Raw genomic sequence first — 6,465 nt, 5'->3', positions numbered from 1 at the left:
GAAACATAATATTATATTATGATTACTCAGTAATATTAATTAAAACTCGTAATACGTGTAACAACTATTTTGTTGGTTGCATCCTTGCACCTTGTAATAAACCATCTTTTAAAAATTTACCTTAAGTTTTTTGTGAAAATTATTCATGAAATATATGTTTGTTATGTTAACAACTTTTCAAAACAGTGGCGTATTTAGGAGTAGACCGTGACCTAGGGTGTCATTTTTTCCAATTAAGAACTAAAATCTTATTAAATTTATTATTTATTTATATGTAACATAATTTATAAATTATATCAATTAATCTTAAAATGAATAAATAAAATAAAATATATGTAACACTTTATTTTCGAAAATTTAAGTATTGTTGTTTTAAAGTGTATTAATCATTTTTAATTTAACTTGTATGCAATTGTAAATACATTTTTGTTAGAATTTGTGTAATTAAATTATTTATATAGTTTTAGCGAATTACTTAGAATAAATTCACATCAAATAAATTAAATTAGCAAATTATAAATGTATGTATTAGTAATAAATTATTGTTATTAAAAAGTATTATATTAATTAAAAATAAATATTAAAATATTAAAAATCAAGCTGTATGAATTTAATTTTCAAAATATTTATTTATGTTATTACAATAGATTGCAAACAATCGTAAAACATAAATGTTCATCGAACAATACCTAAAAGGCCGTATACCTAATGGAACAATAGAATCCGTTTGACGAACGTGACCGTTCGAGGAACGTGTCCGTTCGTTGACCGTATTTTGACGAACGTGACCGTTCAAGGAACGTGTCCGTTCGTTGGACGTATTTTGAGGAACGTGTCCGTTCGTTGGACGTATTTTGAGGAACGTGTCCGTTCAACGAACGTATACGTTCGACGAACGGACGATTCAAAAATAGACCCCCTGGCCGTTCGCCGTTGGCGGCTCACTCCATCATTGTAAAAAAAAGTGTCAATAAAAAAATAAATGTGTGCACCCTAGCACGGTCAATGACAGAAGTAAAAAAATAGAGAAGAGTCAACACCGATCTAACGGCAATTTCAAATCGATAACGGCCAGTCTTTTTAGAAGGGATCAATACTGATAAACAATTTGATTTTAATTATATTCTCTTTCATCACCTTATCTAGCGGTCAGCGGAAAAATAATGAGTGGTTGACACCGCTGTGTCAGAAAAAGGTTCTTTCACGCGATAAAATAAATAAGTAGACATAACAAAAAATCATAAACGGTCCACCTTCGAATTTGTGACATTACAAGGTTTCCAATATTATCCTTTAATACACAATAATATGAGTAATAAGATGATAACATAATTTTTGTCACGTTAATACTATTATTACAACATTATTCATTCCTGAAAATTAGATATTAATGTTTTTAAATAACAGACATAATAGATAACTTAATTAAAATAATTACTTGCTTGTAAACATATTTGTTCGTTCCATGTTTTTTGTTTTCTTTTGTATGTTATTATAGTATATGATAAGTGCGTTTGTCCGGTGCGTACCGGATTCTTTTTATTGTATTAATAGTAGTCGAACGATGAGCTCGTCATCGTAAAGAATGGCTCGATGTGCACGACAACATGTGTATACAAAATAAAGTAATATAAACTAAGTTAAAAGTTTAAGTTTTATATCGTTCTTATTAGTTAAATAGTTAAAAGTCATCATATTTATACAGTCCACTCTGAGACCGAAACAATATTTTTATTATTTTGTGCTGGATTCTATATTACCTTTCAATGTTTTTAGGGAGCATTGAAATGGCAATGTTTGTTGTTGGGTGATATAAGACTTAGAGGAATATCATTTTGATTTTTTTAGTTTCTAACATTTGCAATAGTAGCTGATCATTATCATCACTCTCTTCATAATCAGTATCATTAATTGGACTATTACTTTCATTTGCAAAATCATCATCTGAAGTACCAAACCATTCTTTAGCATCTTTTTGTTAATAAATTTCTTTATCTTTATTAAAATGAAAAATTTAGGTAAATTAAACTTACTTAAAAATCAGGATTTAAATTAAGTTATTAACACCATAATTAATAGTTTGTTTGTATTTTTAATTTAATAGTTTAAACAAAAAAAATTTATNTTTTAATTTAACAGTTTAAACAAAAAAAATTTATAGTAGAAGATGTCCGTTTTTTAGGATTTAATGAATCAAGTTCATGGTGCAACTGATGGTAATTTATATTCTTAACTATATAACAAACAATTGAAAATTACAAAAAATAATTAGTAAAATTTAATTACAGGGAGATTCTTTTCATATGGATCTAATTAGATTAATATATCTAAATGTGTAAAAGAATTATCAAATGGACCAACAATCTTTTCTGAAATAAACCAGGTCCCATCGCTATTGATTGGATAGTATTTTTTTGTTAACATTTTAGTAATATGATCATTATTAAAATTAATTTGAGTTTGAAAACTCATTTTTGCTGTAAAGTGTAATGTTGCAGAATTTGTACTGATTTTTTTTTCATATAAATCTTATCAGTTAGTGGTGTGTACAATAGGTGTAAAATATTTCTTGATAATTGTGTATGTGATAACCTCCACAAGTCAACCGGTCCGATATGTGTTGTTCGCTGACCTTACACTGTGCACCTGTACCAATATTGTTGTATTTCCTCCCAATAAACTTGTTCAAAGTTGGCATCACCACCACCAACCACTACACGGTGCCATGACGACTGGATTTTTCTTCTCAGCTAGACTACCGAGGCGACAAGTTGACTTGTATGTATATGTTCATATTTTTAATAGTAAAAAACCTCGTTACTAGTTTTTTAGCTTCGATGCAATGGCGTAAATAACACCCTCACAATGCGGGGGCGCCAAATTTTGAATGCTCACTACCTTAACAATAATTAACATGATTGAATGCGTAGTAAAATTTAGTCAAGGGGCGCCGTCGAAAATTCTATAGGGGGGCGCACGCTTGCTTAGTTACGCCACTGCTTCGATGCGAAGTTATTAATTTTACTATGATTTTATTTTTAAGACGGTCACAAGTTGCGCAAGTATCAGCTCGAGGGCGATTGAATGAAAGCTTTGGAAATAATTCTTTAAAAACTACGATAAAAACGTTGGTCAATATTACACATTGATAAACACGCGCGATGACTTAGTACCGTTCCAAAGCCAAACCACGATGACTCACGACTTACGCCATCTTGTGTTCAACGTAATTCCTAATATATAAAGAATCTTGAGTTAGTCCTTTTATCAGGTCAACGCCTCAATTAGTTATTATTATTATTATTATTCCTCGCCTTAATGCCAACTTCTTGGGGTCGGCCACCATTATCCTAAACTTCCACTTGACACGATCTCCTACATCATCTACGCTCAAATTATTATTATTATTACAAGACATATTTAATATAAATAATTAAAATTATAAATACAAAGAATAAATTCTTTTATTTTAGAGGCTGTTAGAAATAACAATGATATAGAACACACGAGTGCGACTGATTCGATTATTGAAAAAACTAAAGTACAAATGTTCCTTCAAAACTTAAAATTATACACAGAGATTTCACTTATTATGAAATACTTCATTAATAGAAAAATAAAAATCATATTAATAAATTTTTTATTGGTTTCTTTAATTTAATGCTTCTCTCAATTTTTCAATCATAAAGTGGGTTTGTGTTCATTAACTTGCTTATTTACTAGATAATAATTTAAAAAATAATTTTTTTTGAAAAAAAATAGAATCAAATAAAACAATTATTAATATTATTTTTAATTTTCGATAAATTAAGTAATTCATGATAAGTGAATTACTCTGTATATCTATCATCTTTTGTTTTCACTATTAAAATATTAACAAAATGTTCCTAAACTTTGTTTTATATTAATTTGACAATTTAAATATATCAAACTATTTATTAAATTTTTTCACGCGTGAATGATTATTAATAATTATACATAAGTATTGAGAAATATACCATTTATATATATACATCTTGCAAAATACTTAATATTTTATAATATTTTAAAAATATACATTTTTATTGTGAGAATGTTATATTCGCTGACTACGTATATTCTGAGAATATTTGCAACTATTCTGAAATATTTTAATATCAAAAAGGAATATTCTAGAAATATTTCATTGTTATGTCGAGAAAATCAAGATGCCCCGCTTTTCCCTGTCTTCACTATGTGATAATTTTTGTTTCTGTGGATCTATCAATCTTAGCCTTCTGACCGTTACTAGGAGTATATATATATAAATACTCTATACATATTTTTTTTTGGATAAGCGATAATTATAATAAAATTTAATTGGTATTAAAATATAAATGCCTTTGTCAATGATTATACGTAAATATCTATAAATAAATTTGTACAATGTTTACTGTATTACTTATAATGATGTAATATTTTATTAATATAATTATAAATCACATTAAAGTTTTATATTTAGCTGAAATTTTCAAAAAAAAATAATACTATTTTTATATTTTTACCTACCACTAAGTTTTTACACCAAATATTACCCATACTTATCTTAAAAGTATGAAATATGAACGTTTTTAATTTTAAAATAATTACATCAATATCAAATATACTTTTTAAACAACCACTAAATATTAATACTATTATATACGTTTGTTTTAAAGTATTACTTAAAAATTTTATATAGACAAATGTAACGTCTTTAAACTTTTGTCAAATTATTTTTTAAAATAACAACATTTTTTTTCATCTATTTATAAATACATAAATTATGAGTATTCAATAAAATATACGACTGATTTCTTGCCTATATAGGCCAATACAAAATCTACAAAATTACGCCAATTTACTGGCAACGAGTCATTAGACTCAACGGTACGGCTTAACCATCCTACACAAACGTACTGATTTAGGTGTCGACAGTCCTGGACACGACTACTATGAATGTCGTAGGTCAAGCAGCGAGAGAGTGTGAGTGGTGATAAACTACGTGGAACTTGACCGGCCTACATACGTAACTTATGAAAAAATGTATTATGTACTTTTCCACATTTCCTGCAACCTGAAAATTTTGATACTTGGTTTTGCATGCAATGTATTCGCGTCTAGTTTTGTTGATATGACGAGAATCATAAAATTTGCATTGTTACCTAAATTTTCCAGCGCTTTCATGCCTACTAAATCGATGATGAAAATTTATATAAATATATAAATTTTTAGATTGTCCGCTGATTCCTCGATAACTGGTTTTATATCATAAATAGCTTTTGTATGATATTGAACCAAAATCCGTTTCGTCCCGTCCCTACTGTGCCGCGACCCAACTGTGCTGTGTTTTTTAATTTTTTTTTTTTTGATAGATAGGATGGTTAAATGGGGTACTTTTCCTCTCCTTCATTTAAACTTGAAGGAGTCAAGGTTGACTTGTAATAAATAAATAATAACACGGCGATTAATACTAAATATTAGTGACAACATAATTTATATTAATACATCCATAAGGAATTATATAAAACAAGTGCGCGATATGTTTCCGTAAGGAAGTCAAAAAGGTAAATCATATTCATCAAAAAAGTTATGGCCGTTTTAAGTAACAAAAGTTTGAAAAATATCGATTTTAATAATGGTATTTTTTTCAATTTTTGTTAGTAATGTTATAAAATTAATGCATTTTGTAATCTTTTATGTTTCGTTATGAAAAAACCGTCTAGTGAGAGCAGAGAAAAAGTAGTGAAAGACACACACAAAAAACCTATCATGGTATAATTAATATATTCTCAGCTTTGCATCGAAGCAAAATAATATTAAGTATATAGAATTAAAATATAAAAATATAATTATATATTATAGCATAAAAAAATAAATTTATAATTGTATATGTATTAGTAATTTATCATATTAGGCCAGTCAACGAAGGAGTAATTTTGGCGAATGGTGGAAATAATTCCCAAACAAATTTTTTTTTTTTTATAAAGTTTGTAACGTCACAAATTCGAAGGTGGACCGTTTATGATTTTTTGTTATGTCTACTTATTTATTTTATCGCGTGAAAGAACCTTTTTCTGACACAGCGGTGTCAACCACTCATTATTTTTCCGCTGACCGCTAGATAAGGTGATGAAAGAGAATATAATTAAAATCGAATTGTTTATCAGTATTGATCCCTTCTAAAAAGACTGGCCGTTATCGATTTGAAATTGCCGTTAGATCGGTGTTGACTCTTCTCCATTTTTTTACTTCTGTCATTGACCGTGCTAGGGTGCACACATTTATTTTTTTATTGACACTTTTTTTTACAATGATGGAGTAGAGCCGCCAACGGCGAACGGCCAGGTCTTTTCGACGAAGCATCCAGACTATCGGATGGGTCTCTTCGGAGACCGGGTATCGTTTTCTTTTGTATATTATATTTGTGTAATGAGCTATATTTTATTAATTATTTTATTTCATTTT

The sequence above is a fragment of the Daktulosphaira vitifoliae genome, unplaced genomic scaffold (genome assembly GCF_025091365.1).
Source record: "Daktulosphaira vitifoliae isolate Bord-2020 unplaced genomic scaffold, ASM2509136v1 Scaffold_1, whole genome shotgun sequence".
In the NCBI taxonomy this organism is placed as follows: Eukaryota; Metazoa; Arthropoda; class Insecta; order Hemiptera; family Phylloxeridae; genus Daktulosphaira; species Daktulosphaira vitifoliae.
This window is presented reverse-complemented; position numbering follows the sequence as displayed.